Below are 25,781 nucleotides of genomic sequence, written 5' to 3'. Positions count from 1 at the left end.
ATAGGTATAGAGCTAGATAGAAAGAATTTTGACATTTTTTAAGAACATTCTTACTCTATATGAATGAATAAGTCAATAATATAGTGCATGTACGTCTAGGTGGAAATAAATAAACAACAATTGAATTCAAATGTCAGTATGGTAGGCTACTGACAATTACCTCTGGCACAAAGGGGCTAATTTTGACAACTCACTTGAAAGTTTGTTGCCACCTAGTGGATTGTTTTATGTTCCCAAGAGGATGATGTTTTGTTATTAGCTTCGTAAACACACACACACACACACACACACACAGAGGGCGAGAGAGAGAGAGAGAGAGAGAGAGAGAGAGAGAGAGAGAGAGAGATGCATCTATGGAGTGGCACTAGAGCATTCCACTGGTAGTCACAGATGTTGATAGAATCAGTTAATTGATTAAGATGTAGATGTAAAGGTTTAAGGTTCTCCAACTGACCTCATGGACCCCCTGCTCCCAAGGTACAGCCCTATATCCTTTAAACTGTCTCATTGACTGTCTCATGTATTAACATTGGCCAATTCTGCTTAATTTAGTGGAATGTCATTGTATTGAATGGAAAATGCAATATCCGAATGGTGAGATGTGATCTCATTAAGAAGAGATAAATACTTGATCAGCTAATGCATTCTGGGTGTAGTCTTCTCAGGGTTACAGGCTGATCCATTTAGAGTGAGTACACGAAACCTTGCCTCTAAAAGGATAAACCTCAGGTACCTGTCTGCTTGCTAGTTTCAGACAATACAGAAAATATTGTATGGAAAAATATGTTTCAAAAAGCTCTCAGACACGGTTTAAATGAACAATTGTTATAATTTTGTTGGTAGTCTTTGGAAGCCAGAATACATTTTAAACATTTGAATAGACACTTGTTTTTCGTGTAATCTATTAGGGTTGCCTAGCTATCACATTCCTGTTAATAGGCCTATATCTAGTTAGACTACTGTTTTATAATGATGCCTGCGAACTTTAAAGTTATTGTACCAGATATTTTCTCAAGACAAGTCCTAAATATGTGGGAGGTGTCCCTCTCGTGCCAGCGCACGCCGCTGTAGGAGAAGGTAGAATTATTCATGCGTTGATGGCATGACGCTGCATTTCTAATCAATGGGAAACATAGTATTTTACGATACTTGCCGGGTAATGTTGAATTGGGCTGCTTTACAGCTCGCGTAGTTGTTTTGTATTAGAGCCCAACTGAAAGACCACTTAGACTACCCAGAAGGGTCTGTGCCGCTTGGATGTTCGGTGCGGTGACTGAGTGCCTCGCCAAGAGACAGCTCGTGTGCTTGCTCTGCTCCCGGTAGGGGAGGGAAACTGGTGCATCACTGTAAGTACGTCTTTAGTTATCAACAGTCGCGCGGAGCTCCGTTAAGCAAACTGCTAAACTGTGCACTATTTACCTATATTGCAAACAACGAAAGCGACATTCATAGAGTAGGTTACTATTAGAATGTATTCGGTCGGTGATACAATACATTTTGCACTCTAGTGATGGACCGATATTAATTGTGCATAGCCGCCCAACTCACTCTCCAACAGCATTGCCACGATTCAACACAGTGATGTCTGTGTACAGAATTTTGTTAGGAGTATCAAAACACGGATTATTTCAATGAAATACTAATTGCAAGGATAATTACACATACGGTAAGAGTATTTATTATTATTGTTATTATTAGCCGATCATTATTATTATTTAAAGGATCTATTAGTATTTAGTAGGCTATTAGTAGGCTATTATTATTGTCATTATTCGATTATTATTAGCCTGTTATTGGTGTATTGTTGTAAACTACTCGAACAGACTCTATTGACAACGTAGTTTGTTTATTTATTTGCTTTAGCCTGTTTGAAATTGTATTTCTTTCAAGTGGAATTGTTCAACCAGTGTCCGAAACTATAGCAGACTAGTCCATTGTAGGTTTATAGCCCACACTGCAGGTTAAACGGAACCTCTGTAACTTTTGCGTCAATACTCATAGCCTATAGCCTACTAGTGTTATCCCATATTTACATCATTTGGGTAGGCTTTATTTTACGTCAGTAAAAACAGGGTCCCCCGTGCACATCACGCGTGCATAACCCACTTGGAGTTACGGTATAGTGATCTGATTTGTCCGAGTGTTGATTTTGTTAGGGCGCTATCATGCTAGAAGTAGGCTACAAATTCAGTAGCTGTGTGCCACCACACTGATTAGTGCGTGCAGATGTTTGGTGCCTAATCCCTTGCGTCGACTCCCTATCATAATCCATGCCGGATTTGTTGAATATGTAGTTGACGACCAACTGCGGTCATAGTGTCCTATGTCTAGCCAAACATAAATATTCCAGAAAATATTATATTCTACATTCTTTCTATCATGTACAGGCTATACAAGTACACTTTTTGCAAGTATGCATAGGTTTAGTCAGGAAATGTACATACATATCAATATAGTTAATATCAATATCCTAAATAGCATCCTTCCTACATTAGTTATCTTCAGCCACCACCAGTGATGTAGTGGTATTTTCTATTATTATTCTGGAGCCAATTTTTTTAAAATTATGTAGTCATCATTTTGTCAATCCAAGTTGGTACCTACAGGTAGTTTATTGAATAATATTGTTTAAAAAAATATGCATAAAATGCATCCTCCTAATGCAAGTCTGCCCATGGTTACACATACTGTAGCCTATATTGCCTCATAGAAAATGATATGTTTATATTACCTTCAAACACCAAATTAGGCCATCTTCATTGTCAATTGTGAATGATAATTCATCACATTTTATGGGTGAAACGTCCAATCTGCATCTGCATGCCAACCATTTGATCTCAATCAGTTCTATGGGAATATGCATCTAGTTTTCATAATGATATAAGTAGCTACTGTTTCAGCTAATTTTAGAGTAGATGGCTTTAACAAGCTAACAAGCCTACCTGTATGTTGTTTCAATCAAAACACACATTTAGCCTAGTAGCGAACGCTGTTGAGTTAAGGTCGCATGAGATGCGACCATTCAGCAGAACTATCCTAACATTTCATAAGACATTAAGTGGTGTTTTTTGTCAAACATTAACATTATGTTAGTATTATATTCGGTATGTTAGGCCTATGTAGAATACTAATGAATCAGTAAGTGATTTTGCAAGACATTGATTCATCTTTGATCTAAACTTTATTAAACAAGCACCATTCTGAGAAGTGGCGGAGATTCACTCTGGTGCACTCCAGCAGAACTACGCCACTGGCCACCAGTCAAACTAATTTCCTAGTGATCAACACAGGACTAATCCTAACATCTGTCCATCAGCCTCATGGTACTCTGCTACTGTTGCCCAGTGCCCTTATCTGATCTGATCTAGATGGGGGCTAGCAGATGAGTCTGCATACTCTCACTGTAGCCAGAGGCATAACCAAACCTGCTCCTTTAATATGCATAGTAGATATTTGAGAATCTGTATGGTTTTAGTCTGCTCTTACATTAAATAATTATTACTGGATGACCAAATGTGTTATTTGTATCATGCTAGTGGTAATAGTGTATCTGCCTTCTCCATGGCTGCCAGAGTCCTCTCCTCTGTGAGTTAATGTGAGTTACTGGTAAGGTGTGCTCTGACTGTGGAATGTATGATAAGATGGGATATCTGATTTGTTGTGGGAGATGAAAAGCATCCTTGTTAATTTAGATGATTGATATAGATGACGCTGTGCTGCAAATTGCCACAGGGGTTGTCTGATAGCTATGAATGGATCCACTGTCCCCTCACGCTTCATATGGACATTATTGAGGACATTTCCTCAATCATGAATTCCACAATAACAAGAACTAGTTGGCCATACAGTCCCATGTTGTAAATCTTCACCACTTCCTCCTCCCTTGTGCATTTCTGATGAAAGTAATCACCTGCCTGACATGCACCATGCATTTCAATGGACTCAACAGGCACCCTGCAGAGACAAACCAGGCTTGGAATGACTTAGCTATCTGGCATATATGATTTTCTATAGACCCATGGTTGGTTGGTTTATACGTGTGTGTTAATTTTTGCCACACATTCCAGTGACAGTCTCTTAGACATGTATGCGTGGTGGTTTCTTGATGGACTAGAGAGTGCCCTGGCAGATGCAGCTTTGCAGGAAATAGAAAAAAATGCCTTCAGGCCAACAGACTGTCAGAAGGGATGTAGTGCATAAGTGACATTAAAACGATTTTGGGATAGTTACAGTTAGCAACATTTCATTGGATAGTTCTTGCTGGTAGAAGTATTGAGAACATGTGTCATCTGGGGTATTTCTATTTCATGTACAGTATAAAAAATGTTTTCTCCTTCCAGGAAAACGTGTTAAAGAAAAGTGGTCAATTCTCTGTTTTCCATAGTAGCCTTTCGAATCCATGTAAATTGTGTAACGCTGCTGTAAAAAAATGGTGTTCCGAACAAGCGACTGAAGTGCGTGTACATTAAGATGAGTTCCTATCAAACTATCTCAGTCCAAAAGAGAGGCATTGTGCCTCTTTCACGTACAAGGAACTCTTCAGCATTTTCTTCTCATTTGATCTCTTATTGGAGCAGGATTCAGTTAAGCCAAATGTGTCTGTCCTTCTTAATCAGTAACCGTATAGTATTGGCAAAAATCCCCCCCCCCCCCCACCCCACTCAATCAGATGTATAAATACAGTTTAGAGATACTGCATCAGTCACCATGTTGAAATAAAATAGATGGGGGTCAACTTACTATTCAGAGTAAGAGTAGTAGAATACACCAGGTGCAATTAATGTCAGTTACTGCCAGTCACTCAATTAGCCATGTCGCTAACCATTTTTTGATTGTTAGTTAGTCTCGCCAGCTATCTAAACTTGTAGCAATCATGTCCGAATACCGACTGGCATGCAGGGCACGTGCTCAGGGACCCCTATTGATTTGGATGGTCATTCTAACTCTGATATCACATTAACGTGGCATAAGTCATTACAAAATGTGTAGAATTGCAGGAAATTTGATTTAAAACGGCTAAATAAATATCTCTACCCCATGGCAAAATGGGTAGAATTGCAGGAAAGTAGCTGTAAAACTGCAATTGATTAGGGTGGTAAAGGAATGGGAGGAGGTCTTCATAGATGGAGAAGGGAAGACGTCAATAGATGCAGAATTTCATCTGGTGGGAGAAAATAGAAAGAGTTAAAGGCTGAGGAGAGAGGGAAGAGGCAGAATCAAGAGACAGGAGGTGCAGCGGCTAGTTCTTCCTGTCACTTGTCCTCGATAGGCAGCCAGTCTCGAAAGGTTTTTTTGCTCAAGCTGTTCGTCGTCTTGTCGCCAAGCCTCCTTCTTGGAACATAGCATAAACCCTGGAGATCAAAGGCTGAGTAAAGGGAAGAGAGGAGGAGGCAGGGGTGGCGGGATGAAAAAGCAAACACAAGGGTTACTTAATTTTCACTAACATGTGCCTAGTTTTAGCTGAAAGCCCTCTCAACACATCAAGGTACAAGCAAAGATATATATATTTTTTTTTTATAAAACCCTCTCACCCCCTACTCTATTTTTTCAGTGTTTGACCTTATGGGGCTTGGATAGGTGTATTTGTGTTTATTAGGGGACCCCCCCCCTCAAATAGAGTACCACAGTAGGAGTGTAACGGGATTCTTCCGTCGAAGGAGAGGCGGACCAATACGCAGCGTGGTTGAAGTTCATGTTTTTTTTATAAGAAAACTATACATGAACAAACTACAAAACAATAAATGTGAAAACCCGAAACCAGTCCCGTGTGGTACAAACACTGACACAGGAGACAATCACCCACAAACCCCAACACCAAACAGGCTACCTAAATATGGTTCCCAATCAGAGACAATGACTAACACCTGCCACTGATTGAGAACCATATCAGGCCAAACATAGAAACAGACAAACTAGACACACAACATAGAATGCCCACTCAGATCACACCCTGACCAAACAAAACATAGTTTGCTTTGTATGTTTCTATGGTCAGGGTGTGACAGTACCCCCCCCCCAAGGTGCAGACTCTGGCCGCAAAACCTGAACCTATTGGGGAGGGTCTGGGTGGGCATCTGTCCGCGGTGGCGGCTCTGGTGCTGGACGTGGCCCCCACTTCACCATAGTCTTAGTCCACCCCATTGTCCGCTTCCGTGGCCTCCTAACCACGGCGACCCTTCTAAATGAACCCACTGGACAGAGGGGCAGGTCGGGACAGAGGGGCAGGTCGGGACAGAGGGGCAGCTCGGGACAGAGGGGCAGCTCGGGACAGGCTGATGACTCTGGCAGATCCTGGCTGACTGGCGGCTCTGGCAGAACCTGGCTGACTGGCTGCTCTGGCAGAACCTGGCTGAATGGCGGTTCTGGGCAGATCCTGGCTGACTGGCGGTGCCTGGCAGACTGGCGGCACTGGCGGCTCCTTGCAGACTGGCGGCACTGGCGGCTCCTTGCAGACTGGCGGCACTGGCGGCTCCTTGCAGACTGGCGGCACTGGCGGCTCCTTGCAGACTGGCAGCTCAGGCGGCACTGGGCAGACTGGCAGCTCAGGCGGCGCTGGGCAGACTGGTGGCTCAGGCGGCGCTGGGCAGACTGGTAGCTCAGGCGGCGCTGGGCAGACTGGCGACTCCAGCAGCTCTGGAGAGGAGGAATGCTCTGGCAGCGCTGGAGAGGCGGGAGCACCTGTAAGGATGAGACAGAGAGACAGCCTGGTGCGGGGGGCTGCCACCGGAGGGCTGGTGAGTGGAGGTGGTACCGGATAGACCGGACCGTGCAGGCGCACTGGAGCTCTTGAGCACCGAACCTGCCCAACCTTACCTGGTTGACTGCTCCTGGTCGCCCTGCCAGTGCGGCGAGGTGGAATAGCCCGCACTGGGCTATGCAGGCGAACCGGGGACACCATGCGCAAGGCTGGTGCCATGTAAGCCGGCCCAAGGAGACGCACTGGACACCAGATGCGTAGAGCCGGCTTCATGGTACTTGGCTCGATGCCCACTCTAGCCCGGCCGATACGCAGAGCTGGTATGTACCGCACCGGGCTATGCACCCGCACTGGGGACACCGTGCGCTTCACAGCATAACACGGTGCCTGCCCGGTCTCTCTAGCCCCCCGGTAAACACAGGAAGTTGGCGCAGGTCTCCTACCTGGCTTCGCCACACTTCCTGTGTGCCTCCCCCAAGAAAGTTTTGGGGCTGACTCTCGGGCTTCCATCCACGCCGCCGTGCTGCCTCCTCATACCAGCGCCTCTCCGCCTTTACCACCTCCAAACTACAAAACAATAAATGTGAAAACCCGAAACCAGTCCCGTGTGGTACAAACACTGACACAGGAGACAATCACCCACAAACCCCAACACCAAACAGGCTACCTAAATATGGTTCCCAATCAAAGACAATGACTAACACCTGCCTCTCATTGAGAACGAATATCAGACCAAACACAGAAACAGACAAACTAGACACACAACATAGAATGGCCACTCAGATCACACCCTGACCAAACAAAACATAGAAACATACAAAGCAAACTATGGTCAGGGTGTGACAAGGAGTCATAATACCCATAAATCCTAGCAGTCAAACAAGGAAATGGTTCCAATCGTTGTTCCACCATATATTTTTCCCATGGGGAATTTTAGGAACACTTAAAATAAGGGCTGTGTTTCACGTAGGCTTACCCTGGCCTGACGTTTTGATAACCGTGTAAATCTCTCTTGGACAAGTAGACTTTTATCAATATATTCGCCAGAAATTACCCCCCCCCCCCCCCCGCCAAAAAAAACGAAATGCTAATTAGCTGCTTATGTGGCTATAATAAAGAACTACAAATGTGACCCACCACCTGAATTCGGTCCTGTGTAGCAACATTTGAAATGGTATGCTTTACATTGGCTAAAAGTAGGTACTCAGAGCTAGAAAATTGTATATCATACACTACAGTTGAAGAACAATGGGAAAATAATTTTGCTTTGAAAGTTGATAGACTTGTAAACCCACTTTTGAGAAAATGGCCCTTGAATGTTTTGGTACAGCTGCTTCAGAGCTCTTCTTTGTCTACACCCCTCCAGCATCGTTCACACCCTCTTAAGCCTTATCCACATACTTCTCTTTAAGGATTCACATGTGAGGTCATGTGCTAAACAGAGTGAGTAGTGTAGTATACAACCAAAGATTTTAAGACTAAAAGTGTAAAAGTAGTAGCCTACAGTGAGGAAAAACTCCAGCTAAAAATACACTTAACCTCTCTAGCGTCCCATCTGGCCAACATCCAGTGATCTATAATATTTCAATCGGACAATAACGTTGTCAATATAAAAGGTGAACAAGAAATGCACTCTCTCAGGATTGCGCATGAAAAAGCTCTGTGACACGTCAGGGTCCACACATTCAGACTGGTCTTACTCCCTCATTCATAAGAATACAAGCCTGAAACAATTTCTAAAAACTGTTGACATCTAATGGAAGGCATAGGAACTGCAAATGGAGTCCTAAGTCAATGGATACTGTAATGGCATTGAATAGAAAACTACAAAACAAAAAATAAGGTTCTCTCAGGTTTTCGCCTGTCAAAGCAGTTCTGTTATACTCACAGACACTATTTTAACAGTTTTGGAAACTTTAGAGTGTTTTCTATCAAATTCTACCAGTTATATAAATTTCCTATCTTCTGGGCCCGAGTAGCAGGCGGTTTAATTTGGGCATGTTTTTCATCCAAAATTCCGAATGCTGCCCCCTACCCTAGAGAGGTAAACAAGAAATTTGTGGAGTGTTTGATACTGAGTTTTAATGACTCCAACCTAAGTGTATGTAAAATTCCGACTTCAACTGTAGATAGCAAAATAGTTGGGAAGCGATTCCATGCCACATGGTTTATGAATTGACACTCAATTTTCCGTTCCTCCTGAAAGCCCAAACAGTCAAATGCATTCTCTGCGTTGCTACAGATGCTACAGATGGTGGTTCGATACCCGTGCCAGCCGCGACTGGGAGACCCATGAGTCAACGCACAATTGGCCCAGTGTCGTCCGTGTACACCAGTCGAGCAATTCATTTCAACATTAATCTTGATCTTTCATATGACTTTACAAACAACAAGAGGGCTTAATTGGAGTCTATTTCTTCTGAGCCTAGACCTATATAAAATAACTTAACTGGCTGAGGTAGGCTATGAGGTTTAACAGCCTAATAGAAGTAGGATTGTTTTTATTAGGCCTACTTACAATTGCAACTGGTAAAAAATGTAGCATCCTACATAAAACAATGATTTAAAGTACATACTGTCAGCTTGAGATGTAAATATTCCTGGATAACCTATCACAATAATATTAGAATTGACTAAATACAGTCATATAGACCACTAAGTCACTTATTTAATGAGAAAAGTTGCATTTCCCCTCGGACACAATCTTGTGGATGTTGGGTTTGATGGATAGATGTGATTTTGATGTGCAAAAGTCCTCGATTGACTTATGTGAAAGCATATCTCTCTGTACATTCTTCTCAGAAACTTTGATTTTCGTTATCCACTTTTCTTCTGGATTCTTTTTAAGAGTGACATTTTATCTTGCTATCAAGCAAATTATTCTGAACAAATGTTGACTTCAAAAAAATTAGTGTAGCCTAAAGTAGGCTACGTACCGTAGACCTGTAATTTAGACCCTTAGATATTCTCACAAATCAGATTTGCCCTAAAGAAAAATTAGCCTTATAAGTTCATTTACAATCCTCCAAACGTAATTATTGGCGGAGAGTCACGTCAAAAATATATTTTGACCGCTAGATTTTATGGGTATTGTGACACCTCCACTGCCAGGCTCCATATTCGATAATGTGATGACTCCACCCTGCTGTGTAATGGCCACTTCTGCCATATTACTTATGCAAATCTAGAACCTCCATATATTTAAACACTCACCAGAAACCAATGTCCAATTCCAAACGAACCCTGGCCTAAAGTTCTAATTGGAATTTGGCATTACGTAGACGGGTCAGAATTTTGAAAGTTCTAGCAACAGCCCTAGTAACTGAAGCTAGAGCTCATCGAATCCCATTGTGACACAGGGTGGGGACACATTTTGGCAGGTGGACACTATTTGGCATGACAGGCACCCAAAGGCCCTGGTAGAGAGGCACAGTGAAGTGCGTTATTGTTCTGTGGCAGTAACGCACTTCACTATGGCCTCCCGAGTGGCGCTGTGCTGTAAGGCACTAGTTAAATAAAATCAGTGTGAAGTCTCTGCATGCTGGGAAGCTTTCATTTGCCTCCATATACCTTGTTTCTTAGTAAGTATAGTATGTGAATGAAAGCAGGCCCATTACTGTGGCAGGAGATTATATAATTTAGCATACATTCAATCAGGTACAGAAATACCATCACTTGTTGTCTTTAGAGCTTAGAAAATGCCATAGTCCAGCAGGCCACTCATCTCTGCACAGTCCCTACTGACAAACACGGATGGTTTGGCAGCACTATCAGGCAGGCCTCACTAGTTGTTGACTACGGAGTTGTATTCAAAGTCTGAGATTTTTTCTATGGAGCGTCACGACTTTGAAGGACTGAAGTTTATGATAAAACTGTGCAGTCCAAGGGTCTTGCCTCTGAGGTTTTCACCACACTGACACTTATAAGAACACTAGGGCAAAGAGCAGCAAATAAAGACAAATGCTTTGTGTCAGTTCTTTAGCACTGCTGGAATAGTCCCTGCTTTATTGCTGTTCTCTGTTGGTTTTTAAAGTAAACAGTGCTGTGCGATTCTTCATAACGTCATTATGGATGAGGAGGTTGCTGCAGGCCCCTGATACTACTTTGCCAGTGCACAGACAGCGGTTGACACCCTTCCTGTGTGATACCAAGGTGTTTTCTAGTACTCTGCTCACTGAGGAGCCACATTGTTTGTTCATTCCTTATCAGTCACATTTACAGCCATGAAATGCTTTGAAAAGCTGGTCATGGCTCACATCAACACCATCATCCCAGACACTCTGGACCCACTCCAATTCACGTACCACCCCAACAGATCCACTCCACACTGCCAGCATCCACCTGGACAAAAGGAATACATTGTCTTCGGGAAAGTATTCAGACCCCTTGACTTTTTCCACATTTTGTTACATAACAGCCTTATTCTGTATTGTGGGGCGGCAGGTAGCCCAGTGGTTAGAGCGTTGGGCCAGTAACCGAAAGGTTGCTAGATCAAATCGCCGAGCTGACGTGGTAAAAACATCTGTGAGTTAGGCAGTTAACCCACGGTTCCTAGGCTGCCATTGTAAATTAGAATTTGTTCTTAACTGACTTGCCTAGTTAAATAAAGGTAAAATAAAAAATAAATGGAAATCACGATGGTTCCAGAACTCTGTGACGCTCTGAGGCTTGTTTTTTTTCTCTGGCATGCACTGTCAACTGTGGGACCTTATATAGACAGGTGTGTACTGTTCCAAATCATGTACAATCAATTGAATTTACCACAGGTGGACTCCAATCAAGTTGTAGAAACATCTCAAGGATGGTTAATGGAAACAGGATTCAGCTGAGCTGAATTTCGAGAGTCTCATAGCAAAAGGTCAGAATACTTATGTAAATAATATTTATACTTACGTAAATATTTCCGTTTTAGATTTGTTTATACATTTACAAAAATGTCTAAAAACCTGTTCTCACTTTGTCGTTATGGGGTATTGTGTGTAGATTGATGAGGAAACAAATTAATTTAATACATTTTTGAATAAGGCTGCAATGTAACTAAATGGGTAAGAAGTCAAGAGGTCTGAATACTTTCCGAATGCACTGTAAATAGATAACTAAATGGCTACACAGACTTTCTGAGTTTTCCCTTGTATTTCATTTCATTTCTGCACTTTCTATGCACACTCACAGGGCCCTCCACACTACGCACACTGATACTCCAACACACCCACACAAACAGACTTCATCATTTGCTCACACACACATAAAATGCACATACATTTATACTGACTCTACACAGATGCACACAAAGTTATCATATACGCTGCTGCTACTCTGTTAATCATATATCCTGATGCCTAGTCGCCCTACTCCTAGACTGTACATATCTACCTTTCTCACTCCAGTCTCCCTGCACATTGTAAATATAGTACTGGAACCCACTGACCCTATACATAGTATGATTAATTACTGTCTCATGTTCTTCTTATATCTTATTTTAATTTCTTATGTTTTTGTTCCACCTTATATTATTTGTTTGTATTATATTGATATTGATTACTACATTGTAGGGTTTAGAGCTCGCAAGAAAGGAATTTCACTGTACTTGTGCACATGACTTTAAACTTGAAACCATAACTTGTTGTTGTGTCTACAGTGCCAGCACATTGTGACATTCTGTTGAGTCATCTAGTGATACCATTTCATCCAACTTTTCTTTAATCTCAGCTATGTGAAAAGAAAATAACAATGCACTCTGGGGTGTGAGTTTTTTGTATTGAGTGTGTTTGTATTGTAATAAATGGTGGGGGAAAGAAGGCTCACACACCTTACAGCCTCACTCTATGGGGTGCCATATTGCTCTAAGAAACACTTGCAAAAATCTAAGAATTTCCCCCTGTGGTATAGCAAAAACAAAGTGTTGAAAGATAAAAAATAAAAAAAAGAATTCCCTCGTCATGTCTTCTGGATTCTGAGGAAGAAACACAAACCTGACCTCTTGCTTTGATTGCTTGGAAAGCAGTTGTTAGCAGCCCTCACATAACGCATAGTTAATAATGCAATAGTCCCAATGCTCAGATATTTCCAAAAGCTGGTTGTTGGGTGGTGTTGCTCTTATTAAGCCTGCAATTAAAGCTGTTCCCAGGGAGGGACCATGTCGCACCATGTTTGAGTAAGGAAACGATGCAGACACAACACAGTTTGTACCGCACACCAAGGATTGTTGTGCTTCTAAGCCAAAAACCCACATTTAACTAATGTAATATGTTTTCAAACATAGCTAAAGCACAGAATTGTTGCAAAATGAGTGTAATAGAGCTAGGGTGTTAACTAAATGAATGATGTAGCAGGAGATGGAACTGCCTTGATGTAGAAGCTGTCATGGTATAACTACTGTACAGGAGTGAAACATATTAACAATCTCACTTTATCTACTTACAAATGTATACATATTGGATATTTAGATAACCTTAATAACTATGTAATTACATTACACATTTACACACTATACTACCAACTTGAAAGCCTGCTAAAGCCACACTTCAATTCAGACAATACTTTTATGGAAAGATCTGGACAGAAGTCTTCTTTTCTCTTCCCTAAAGGCAGGAAGTAAAAGGTGTCAGACATGATTTACCATCTTGTGAGAATAGGAGATTTGTTTTATTGAAATCCAATCTGCGGTCTGTGAGACCACAACACCTCCAGCTATGGACTGATTTCTTATAGCTGATCAAATGCCTCTCAGCGAATAAAAAGCCTTTTAACACTAATTACCTTTTTTAGGTTTTTGACCTTTTATGAAGGAAAAAAATAGGAGAGTGCAGACAGATGCATTCGGAGATAGGGATGATTTGTCACGTTTGAAATAGATTCACATACACGTATCATTTATTCAATTTCTAAGTACAAGTAGTGCTAGCTGTGGGCTGCAGACGGGCCATTGTAGTGTCACTATCTGGGATACAGTTGTCGAGTAAAACGAAGAGCTATTGCAGTTCATTATGCTAGAAAAATGCTTTTTGTTCAATTCTTACTTATTCAAGAATAGTGACAGTTCAACGAGCTCAATGTTTATGCTGAAGTACAAGGACCCTCTGTCCTGGTCTACACTTTTCAACAGATGTATTCATAGCTTCTTTAGAAATGGCATGTTATCTGTATGCTTGAAGCCGATGCTCAACGTTTCTCAGCTATGATGCTAGCTTCACCCCTGCGTTACATGACTTTTGAAATGCCTTTATACGAAAGTGCTGCTCCAAAAAAACACCCACTGCAGGGTTATGTGCTGCTGTCACCTAGTTCATGTTTTTAGAGCACGTGCAATAAAACATGATGCTGTACAAACAACCAATTTGTGTAAAAGAAGGTCAGAGGTTTAGAGCTGACAGGGATGGTCAGACAGGGATGTCCTCTTTCTCTGGAAAGAAACCCCCCGTTGAAACGCTTTGGTCCCTCAGTCCCACACACTGCTGTCTAAAAACACTATTAATAAACCATTGGACCTCACATTATACTGGAGAACGGACCTGAGGGGTTAGCTGTGCCAAATATCTCTCTCTGTTAAAATCCTTCTTAAACAAAGCATAGAGTAACTATACTTGTGCCAAGGTGATTGATATCGGTATTCAGATGTTTAAGTGTTCTAATTTTATTTGTCTAGCTAGACCTTACCGTGAAAAGCTTACTTACAAGCTGTTAGAAGTAAGTCAGAAAATACTTGCAAAAAATAATAATAACCAGTCTACAGTATATAAAGGGTAGAGGTCGACCGATTAATCGGAATGGCCGAGTTTTCATAACAATCGATAATCTGCATTTTTGGACACCGATTATGGCCGATTACATTGCACTCCACGAGGAGACTACGTGGCAGGCTGACTACCTGTTACGCGAGTGCAGCAAGGAGCCAAGGTAAGTTGCTAGCTAACATTAAACTTCTTTAAAAAAAAACAATCATTCTTAACATAATCACTAGTTAACTACACATGGTTGATGATATTACCAGTTTATCTAGCTTGTCCTGCGTTGCATATAATCGATGTGCTGCCTGTTAATTTATCATCGAATCACAGCCTACTTCGCCAAACGGGTGATGATTTAACAAGCACATTCGCGAAAATAAACACTGTCGTTGCACCAATGTGTACCATAAACATCAATGCCTTTCTTTAAAATCAGTACACGAGTATATATTTTTAAACCTGCATACAGTGGTGCAAAAAATATTTAGTCAGCCACCAATTGTGCAAGTTCTCCCACTTAAAAAGATGAGAGAGGCCTGTAATTTTCATCATAGGTACACTTCAACTATGACAGACAAAATGAGAAAAAAAATCCAGAAAATCACATTGTAGGATTTTTAATGAATTTATTTGCAAATTATGGTGGAAAATAAGTATTTGGTCACCTAAAAACAAGCAAGATTTCTGGCTCTGACAGACCTGTAACTTCTTCTTTAAGAGGCTCCTCTGTCCTCCACTCGTTACATGTATTAATGGCACTTGAGGTAAAATGTACATGTAGGTACAGGTAAAGTGACTATGTATAGATAATAAACAGCAACAGCATTAAAAAAGGGGGTTAATGCAAATAGTCAGGGAAGCCATTTGATTAGCTGTTTAACAGTCTTATAGTTTGGGGGTAGAAACTGTTAAGGATCCTTTTGGACCTAGATTTGGTGCTCCGGTACCGCTTGGCATGTGATAACAGAGAGAACAGTCTATGACTTGGGTGGCTGGAGTCTTTGACAATTTTTAGGGCCTTTATCTGACACCGCCTGGCATAGAGGTCCTGTATGGCAGTGTTACGAATCCCTTTTGGCCCGATAGTCTAGGGGGGATGGTAATGAGACCCGTAACATAACTCATGCAAATTATTATTGTGACAAAGTAAAAGTGTGAACGAAATAACCACGACAACAGAAATCTACCGTCAAACTCCAGGTTTATTTATAAACACACGGTAATGGGGGGGAAGCAGGAAAAGGGGCTGAGCTGGACCCAAGGAAAGAAACAATAAATATACAAAAACACCCCTAAGCTAGACTAGCCTACTTTAACAACAGCTAACTAACTAACCAAAAATACAGTGGGTGGTCCGCCCAGTTCTAACTAGTGTATTTAACAAAGTTCACCTACGGGTAGTGTATGCCCATGGGCGACTTGTCTTGGTTTCCCCTTTTCCCACCAGCAATCAAACACAAACACCATAACCAAAAACAATACTCACAGGAGATGACAAAGTGATTTGGAGGTGTTCAAACAAAAGAGAGGTTAAGACACAAAGAGAGAGTGAAACACAAAGATCTACATACATGGCATTTAGAGCAAACAACTGATGGGGTTTTTAAACCATGGGGAAGGAACTGTGATAGGGTAGGAAATAGGAGGAGGTGTGTCTTCTGATTGATGATTGATTGTTGACTTATTGGGGAGTGATGATTTTCACCTGTGAGGGGAGAAGGAGAGAAAAGAAACACACACACAGGATACACACACACACAGGATAACTGTATCCGTAACAGGCAGAAAGCTTGACCCCAGTGATGTACTGGGCCATATGCACTACCCTCTGTTGCGCCTTGCGGTTGGATGCTGAGCAGTTGCCATACTAAGCATTATGCAACTAGTCAGGATGCTCTCGATGGTGCAGATGTAGAAATGATCTGAGGACACATGCTAAATCTTTTCAGTCTCCTGAGGGGGCATAGGCATTGTCGTGTCTTCTTCACGGCTGTCTTGGTGTGTTTGGACCCTGATAGTTTGTTAGAGATGTGGACACCTAGGAACTTGAAGCTCTTGACCTGCTCCACTACAGCCCCGTTGATTTGAATGGAGGCGTGCTTGGCCCTCCTTTCCCAGTAGTCCACAATTATCTCCATAGTCTTGGTCACGTTGAAGGAGAGGTTGTTGTCCTGGAGCCACACTGCCAGTTCTCAGCCCTCCTCCATATAGAGCTCCTGGATGGCAGGGCTCGGCCCCAGTGATGTACTGGGCTGTCCACACCACCCTCTGTAGCACCATGCCATACCAAGCAGTGATACCGCCAGTTAAGCTGCTCTCAGTGGTACAGCTGTAGACCCTTTTAGGATTTGAGGTTCCATGCCAACCCTTTTCAACCTAAAGAGGGGGAGGAGTGTGCGCATGTGTGTGGACCATTTTAAGTCCTTAGTGATTTGGACACTGAGGAACTTAAAGCCTTCGACCCGCTCCACTGCATCCCCGTCGATGTGGATGGGGGCGTGCTTGCCCACTCCCCCAGTTTCCTGTAGTCAACGATCAGCTCCTTGGTCTTGCTGGCGTTGAGGGAGAAGTTGTGTTTCGGATCACACTGACAGGCCACAGACCTTCTCCCTGTAGGCTGTGTCACGACTGTCATGTTGTCAGCAAACTTGATGATGGTGTTGGAGTTGTGCATGGCCATGCAGTCATGAGTGAACAGTCAGTACAGGAGGGGACTAAGCACACACCTCTGTGGAGCCCCCGTGTTGAGGGTCAGCATGGTGATATAGCCTACCCTCAACACCTGCGGTCAGCCCGTCCGAAAGACCGGGATCCTGTTGCAGAAGGAGGTATTCAGTCCCGGGTTCCTAAGCTTGGTGATGAGCTTGGAGGGGACAATGGTGTTGAACGTTGAGCTGTAGTCGATGAGCAGTATTCTCACATAGGTATTCCTCTTATCTAGGTGGGTGAGGGCAGTGTGGAGTGCAATTGAGATTCAGGTATGCAAATTGGAGTGGGTCTAGGGCAGTCCTCAGGACCCTAAGGGGTGCACGTTTTGGTTTTTGCCCTAACACAGCACAGCTGATTCAAATAAGAAAAGCTTGATGATTAGTTGATTTGAATCGGCTATTTGAATCGGCTGTGTAGTGTTAGGACAATAACCAAAACCTGCACCCTTTGGGGTCTCGAGGACTGAGTTTGGGAAACGCTGGTCTAGGGTGTCTGGGATGATGTAGTTGATGTGTGCCATAACCAGTCTTTTAAAGATATAAGTGCTACAGGGCGGTAGTGATTGTTGCATGAAGCCTTAGAGATCTTGGGAACAGGAATGATGGTGGTCATCTTAAAACATGTGGAGAACATCGACTGGGACAAGGAGAGGTTGAAAATTATCGTGAATATGCCTGCCAGCTGTTCTGTACATGCTTTGAGAACACGCCCTGGAATAGCGTCGGTACCATAACCTGATTAAAGACCATACGCATGTCGACCTTGGAGAGATCACCCAGAGTTCTCTGGGTCGGTGATAGCCCTCACGTCTGGCACGATGTTGTTATTGTCGAAGCGTGCATAAAACAATTGAGTTCATCCGGTAGAGTGGCTTCATTGGGCAGATCATGACTTCATCACCCCTAGTGGCGAAGGAGACTTGTTGATGAAAGTTGGGCATCACGTGTCTTAATGGCACGGATTAAAATCGCCGACAACCAGAAAAGCAGCCTGCTTGTCTTTAGTCACATACTGTTCATTAAGTTGATGCAGTTAATTTTCTTGTCCTGGGGTGGAATATATCACAATAACAGCTGAAAACTCCCTTGGGAGGTAGAAGTATTGGCATTTGACCATCAGGTCAATACGGATGAACAATGGGTTGACACTTGCACAGCGCTCGAGTCAGCACACCAGTTGTTGTTGATGAAAAGGAAAACCCCTCCTGATTTCCCTGACTCCACTGTCCTTTCCGTATGGTGAATGGAGACTATCTTGTCCAAGAGCCATGTTTCAGGGCCATGTTTTGAGAGCCCTGTTGGTAGAAAATCAACGATGGGAGGTCATCCATCTTATTATCAAGTGGCCAGTAGAATGTAGGGAAGAGGTGGCCGGTATTCCCTTCGCCTTAATCTCGCTAGGAACCCCCCACTCTTGCCTCTGTAACGCCAGAGTTTCCTCTTGGGTAGCCCGAAATTTGGGTCAGAATTACAGAAAGGGCCCGGGGCAGATGAGTCAAAGTTGAAGACGAAATTTAGTTAAGTAACTGCCTATCTGATGTTCAAAAGTTCTTGACGGTTGTAATAAATGATAGCGGATTAATTTATTCTTAAAAAAGAATCGCAAAATAGAAAATGGGGGTTTGAGTTTGCAAAACGGAGAGCTTCCAGTAAAGGCTCCATCCTGCTTTACTATCCGTTTTATGCTTTCTGGTGGAATGAATTCGATAGAATACGATCTTGTAAAACAAGTTGGACTGGAAACAAAAATGCAAGGCACATTTTATATCCTGATTCAAAACAGTCTGCATTCTGTAGACTTCATAGAACATGGAGTGCTAGTATTCATCCTATGAATAGCATGTTGAATAGCATGTTGTATCAGAAGCCAGCATGTGTATTTACATTTTTTATTAAAAAAAATACAAATATTATTTCACCTTTATTTAACCAGGTAAGCTAGTTGAGAACAAGTTCTCATTTACAACTGCGAACTGTCCAAGATAAAACAAACCAGTGCGACACAAACAACAACACAGAGTTACACATGGACTAAAGAAGCGTACAGTCAATAACACAATAGAGAAAAAAAGGAAGTCTATATACAGTGTGTGCACATGGCGTGACGAGGTAAGCCAATAAATAAGCCATAGTAGCGAAGTAATTACAATTTAGCAAATTACTTCTGGAGTGATAGATGAACAGATGATGGTGTGCAAGTAGAAATACTGGTGTGCAAAAGAGCAGAAAAGTAAATAAAAACAATATGGGGATGAGGTAGGTAGATTGGGTGGGCTATTTACAGATGGGCTATGTACAGCTGCAGCGATCGGTTAGCTGCTCAGATAGCTGATGTTTAAAGTTAGTGAGGGAAATATAAGTCTCCAGCTTCAGCGATCTTGGCAATTCGTTCCAGTCATTGGCAGCAGAGAACTGGAAGGAAAGGCGGTCAAAGGAGGTGTTGGCTTTGGGGATGACCAGTGAGATATACCTGCTGGAGCGCGTGCTACGGGTGGGTGTTGTTATCATGACCAGTGAGCTGAGTTAAGGCGGAGATTTACCTAGCATAGACTTATAGATGACCTGAAGCCAGTGGGTCTGGCGACGAATATGTAGCGAGGGCCAGCCGACTAGAGCATACAGGTCACAGTGGTGGGTGGTATAAGGGGCTTTGGTGACAAAACGGATGGCACTGTGAGAGCCTACATCCAGTTTCCTGAGTAGAGTATTGGAAGCTATTTTTGTAAATGACATCGCCAAAGTCGAGGATCGGTAGGATAGTCAGTTTTACGAGGGTATGTTTGGCGGCGTGAGTAAAGGAGGCATTGTTGCGAAATAAAAGCCGATTCTAGATTTAATTTTGGATTGGAGATGTTTAATATGAATCTGGAAGGACAGTTTACAGTCTAGCCAGACACCTAGGTATTTGTACTTATCCACATATTCTAAGTCAGAACTGTCCAGAGTAGTGATGCTAGTTGGGTGGGTGGGTGGGTGCGGGCAGTGAACAGTTGAAAAGCATGCATATGGTTTTACTATCGTTTAAGAGCAGTTGGAGGCCATGGAAGGAGTGTTGTATGGCATTTAAGCTCCATTGGAGGTTAGTTAACACAGTGTCCGAAGAAGGGCCAGATGTATACAGAATGGTGTCGTCTGCGTAGAGGTGGATCAGGGAATCACCAGCAGCAAGAGCGACATTGGTGTGTTGATGGCTCTATTTGTTCAATTATGAATATTCAGAGCAAAAAACATGTTTTTTTGGTAGAGGTATGACACACTGTTCAGCATGAGTACTATTCGTGTACTTCTTTCATTTACACAGATAGTAAAATGTCCCCTGTTGCTCATATAAGGGGAAATGTCTTGGCTAATGTTTTCAGGGAAACTCATGAAATTTACAGTACATGCAAATAGCAAAATACTGACCTCCTAGTGCTGCAATTAAGAGATTATGGAAGTTCTTATTCATTCTGGTGCATTTCAAACATGGAAAATTACCTGGGTGATTGACAGAAAGTCAACTGAAAGGGCATCAAAGGCAAAGAATGATATGAACACGTTTGTTCAGTGTTGAAATGCTATCCAGGAGGATAACACTGGTGGACACGCTATGCTTTCTAGAAAGGCTAAAAATATGACTCCTGAGGTTAAATAATTGACCGCTGCATTCAAGGGAAGTAGGCAACCAGAATGGCTTAGTGTTTATAAAACCTACTACGCAGCATGCAGCATTATCTAGTCAGCCTTACAAATGTACAAAGCAACGCAGCATCAAGTATCTGCAGTCAAATACACATAAATCACAGCAGGTTATAAAATATCTACTCTGTGCTGGACATGTTAAAAAGGTCAGCTATTTAATAATAATCTTGAATAATTCGAAGGGTCTGTTTCATATTCATTCACTTTATCAATGGAAATATCCATATACTGTATGGCAGGTGAGTTATATACTGTGCAGATGAGCCTTGGGTTTGATTCAGGTTTCTTATGAATGCAACTATTTTATTATTTCTATTCTTTATTTATCCATGTGAATCTGGGACAATTGTCATGGTGTGAAATAGTCTTTTTTTTTTACTGTCTCGTCTGCGAGGGAATTCAAGCATCCATGTCAAGTATAGTTGAGGGAGATGATTGGTGGGGGCTTGGTGGTTACAAGGCTTTGGCATTTTCTAGTTTGAAAAATTAATTGATTTCAAACCTCCGTTAACCTCATTGATGTTGATGCTGTATTCTTGACCTCACAGAAAGGGTAATGCTGCATACTTTGACCTCATTATATGGAGTTCAATTACTGCACACGACTCAAGTTGTTCAGCTTCCATTGGGTTTAATAACGAGGAAACACATTATATTGTAATGTGGCTTGTGCGCGACAGCCCAGTGAGCATAGGTTTGAGAGACATACTGATGTATTAGTGATGGAGCTGGTTATATCGCTCCCCTGGATGATCTACGTGACTTAAAGTAACTGCCCAGTGTTTCCAGCTTTCTGTGAAATATGACCTATAATTACTTAGAACATGAGTGAAATAGTTTACCTTACCAAAAATTGTAATTTCATTATGTTAAATAGCAGCTGTTCTGTGTTGGAATGGTGTGGGCATATAACGGTCATTAAAGATATTCATGCAAGTAGGCCACTGATTGGCCAGCTCATCCTCCTCAGGGAGATAACCCATGTTCTATGAGGAAATAGCAAGTATTTTTTAAACAGTCTGCTGAAATAAGTTTAAAGAGGTTTTTTGAAAGTGTTTTTCCTAGCATTTATGCCTTGGCCACAAATACAAGTATAGGATGAGTAAACAACATTATTTGGACATGAGTTATAGATGTCGACTCGGCCAAATTCCTATAGAAATGTGTGTTTTAGGGCTGTCATTCTCATTGAAAGCAAATCTATGACGCAGTAGGTCTGATCTATGTGTGATATTTCTATGCTTTCTGTTCTTAAATTGAGTTTATTGCATCTTTTACTTTTAGTTTTGTACACCAGCTTCAAACAGTGGAAAATAAAATATTTTTGGTTATGGAAAATATATTTCAGTGCGTTTTATATGCTGCAATGGTTCTCTACACTATACTTGCTTGCTTTATTACATAAACTGAAATATAATTTTTGACCCAGAAATGTCTGAGCAATTTCTGCATAGTGCATCTTTAACAGAATATAAATGTTTCTAAATAAGATTTTCACTTGGCAGTTACTTTAATTGTCCCCTGCCAACATCTAGTCACCACTGATAACACCCACTGTGTTTCAGCCGGTGCTTTTATCAGGAGTAGATACCATTCTGTTAGTAATATGAGGCACTGATGTTCTAGCCCAGTCTCAGGTATGTTAGTGCTTCAGCCAATCCCTCTGACTGTGGCCTTCATGCCATATGTAATGGCATAACATGACATGACATGAAAGATAGTCAAGGGAGTTGGCTCCTAAAGCACATACAGATGGGACCAGTCTACAGATATTCTGGTAGATTTCACTTTGAGAAGTGATTAATACTACTAGTTGATACTTGTAGCTTGTAGTTCTAGTCAATACTTCTGGATATTCAATCAATATTATTGTGAATATTACTGGAATATTTATTGATCAACTTACTTCTAAATGAGGATCAGAACAGGCTTCGTGAATCATTTCCTGTACCTCCAAACAGTACAGCAATTGTGTCAGCAACAGAACTCTTGGACATCTTGATAGTTGAGCAGTGTTATAGTAGTTTCTCTGTTTATTGTGCTCCAAGCTGGCAGAGGTTGCACAGCTTTATAAGAAAGGGATTTGTGTGCTGTGTTTTAGCTCAAGGCTGTCTGCTCCTCTATTCTGATGTTCATTATGGTGGTTATACAAAAAGTCAAGCTAAGGCAATGCACTGTGTCCAGACAGAGTAGAGCAGAGTATAATGGGATTCTTACAGACAAGACGTGTTTCAGACAAGAAGGTTACATACAAAGAACCAAGTCAAATCAAATTGTATTAGTCACATGCGCCAAATACAACATTTGTAGACCTTACAGTGAAATGCTTACTTACGAGCTCCTAACCAACAATGCAGTTGTAAAAAAAACCAGATAAGAATAAGAGATAAAAGTAACAAGTAATTTAAAGACCAGCAGTAAAATAAATATAGGGAGACTATATACAGGGGAGTACCGATACAGAGTCAATGTGCGGGGCTGTTTATTCGTTGAGGTAATATGTACATGAAGGTAGAGTTATTAAATTGACTATGCATAGAAAATAAAAACAGAGAATAGCAGGGGTGTAAAAGAGGGGGAGAGGGGGGGCAATGCAAATAGTCTCGGTAGAAATTTGATTAGGTGTCAGGAGTCTTATGGCTTGGGGATAGAAGCTGTTTAGAAGCCTCTTGGACCTAGACTTGGCGCTCCGGTACCGCTTGCCGTGCGGTAGCAGAGAGAACAGTCTATGACTAGGACAATTTTTAGGGCCTTCCTCTGACACTGCCTGGTATAGAGGTCCTGGATGGCAGGAAGCTTGGTCCCAGCAATGTACTTGGCCGTTTGCACTGCCCTCTGTAGTGTCTTGCGGTCGGAGGCCGAGCAGTTGCCATACCAGGCAGTGATGCAACCAGTTTGCACTGCCCTCTGTAGTGTCTTGCGGTCGGAGGCCGAGCAGTTGCCATACCAGGCAGTGATGCAACCAGTTTGCACTGCCCTCTGTAGTGTCTTGCTGCCCTCTGTAGTGTCTGCTGCTCTTTAAATTACTATGCTCTCGATGGTGCAGCTGTAGAACCTTTTGAGAATCTGAGGACCAATGCCAAATATTTTCAGTCTCCTGAGGGGGAATAGGTTTTGTCGTGCCCTCTTCACGACTGTCTTGGTGTGCTTGGACTATGTAGGTTTGTTGGTGATGTGGACACCAAGGAACTTGAAGCTCTCAACCTGCTCCACTGCAACCCCGTAGATAAGAATGGGGGTGTGCTCGGTCTTCTTTTTCCTGTAGTCCACAATCATGTCCTTTCTCTTGGTCACGTTGAAGGAGAGGTTGTAATCTGGCTGCTAAGAAGGACAATGTAAGGCTATGTATTTTTGGAAGTTGAAGCCCTAGGTAGCTATTGTGTGTTCTTCCTTACAACAGTTTTGAATGCTTCTATTCCCATTAATGAATGTGCTCGACCCTGAGAGGGACTGTTCTAATGCTGTCGTGGTGTGAGAGGGCTCTTGATACCCCGTGTACCTTTCTATTCAAGCAATAGACTGCTTGTGGCAGGACAATGAGAGAAAGACATCCAAGTTGAAAACCCATGGTAGAGAAATGTCTGGTAGACCAAGTCTGTAAAAGCCTTTATCACTGTTGAAGTTCATATGGTTTGTGATTAATTAGGACACCAGTAGTCATTACTCAAGCATTACAAGTGCAGTAAAATACAATATCTGATCATTATACAATAGCTTATGTAATAGCTCATTCTCTCATTCACTTAACTCTGTTGAGGCATAATTTATTGTCAATGTTGAGCCTACCTTTGTCTCAGAGGTCTGTGCTATTATTACCATAATAAGATATCACCATAGGCATATGCTATGATGTATGTATCAATGGTCAGTTATCTGACCTCCGTTGCTCAGCACACATCATTTGATACACTATCATGTCATGTCTGCCACACAAATTAAGGACATTACCCAACAAGAAAAGCCTCTCATAGGACAGCCCCCAGGTTACAAAGATATTTAAAGCTGCAATATGTAACCTTTTCTGTTATAGAGCTGTCATTCTCGTTGAAAGCAAGTCTAAAAAGCGGTAGATCTGTTCTATGTACACTATTTCTATGCTTCCCATTCTTAAATTTTGTTTTTGTGTCTTTTACTTTCGGTTTTGTACACCTGGTTCAAACAGCTGAAAATAATATATTTTTATAATGGAAAATATATTTCATAGCAATTTAGATGGTACAATGATTATCTACACTATACTTGCTTGTTTTGTCGCATAAACTGAATTAAGCGAACTATTCGAATTTTAGAAGCCAGGAAATGGCGGACCAATTTCTGCATAGTACATCATTAAATGGTGTGTCATTCATTTGTAATGTTTGTGGTGAAATGTTGATTAGAAGACTGATAATCCAGACTTGCTGAGGACAGCTTCTAATGTGGTTTTCATGTGGAAGAGATCGAGAATGTCATGTCTAGGTTCTGCAGTGGTTTATATGAGGGAGGCGGAGCTCCCCTGTCACTTCTGGGACCTGTCTTTCTTTGACAGATGTGGTGTCATTGGAGCTTCTGTGTTTGGTCATGCCCAACGTGTTTCCCATAGTGAGATACAGTACCTAACTCTTTTATTGGAGAACTGGGTTGATGGAAGTAACACTACGTCTTCATAAAGTTATGGTGTGTGATTGAGGTGGTCCAAATAAATGGCAGATTTTGCAACCAGTTCATCCAGCTGTTGTAAAGGAAATACATCTTGAATCTTCAGGGAGAGGGATTCATTAGAGGACGCTGATTGAAATAAAGATAAGATATTAAATGTGACCCACTGACAAATCCAGGCTTAAGTTTCAGACCATATTTTTCTGAAAGTGAAGAAAATACAATATTCTGGTCTCATATTGATTTCTTGCTCCTAGTGTTTTGGAACCTATGATTATTGCATTGCTCAAGCGTGTCTTTGAAATGTAGTATTACAATTCAGTAAGCAAG

At 41.9% G+C, this 25,781-nt stretch overlaps 1 protein-coding gene across 3 annotated transcripts in view; it reads left to right on the top strand.

The window, feature by feature from the left end:
* Positions 1 to 1,094: 1,094 nt before the first annotated feature.
* Positions 1,095 to 25,781, top strand: part of LOC109877366 (contactin-4-like) — a 219,870-nt gene continuing 195,183 nt past the window's right edge. For 2 of the 3 annotated variants that reach the window (XM_031791254.1, XM_031791153.1), the window contains exon 1: positions 1,095 to 1,666. The gene's annotated coding sequence lies outside the window, so the exon portion shown is untranslated. The remainder of the gene's footprint in view (positions 1,667 to 25,781) is intronic. The other variant, XM_031791209.1, reaches the window with a different exon arrangement.

The sequence above is a fragment of the Oncorhynchus kisutch genome, linkage group LG1 (assembly GCF_002021735.2).
Source record: "Oncorhynchus kisutch isolate 150728-3 linkage group LG1, Okis_V2, whole genome shotgun sequence".
In the NCBI taxonomy this organism is placed as follows: domain Eukaryota; kingdom Metazoa; phylum Chordata; class Actinopteri; order Salmoniformes; family Salmonidae; genus Oncorhynchus; species Oncorhynchus kisutch.
The sequence above is the reverse complement of the archived record's forward strand: the minus strand, read 5'-3'. Positions and strand labels throughout refer to the sequence as shown.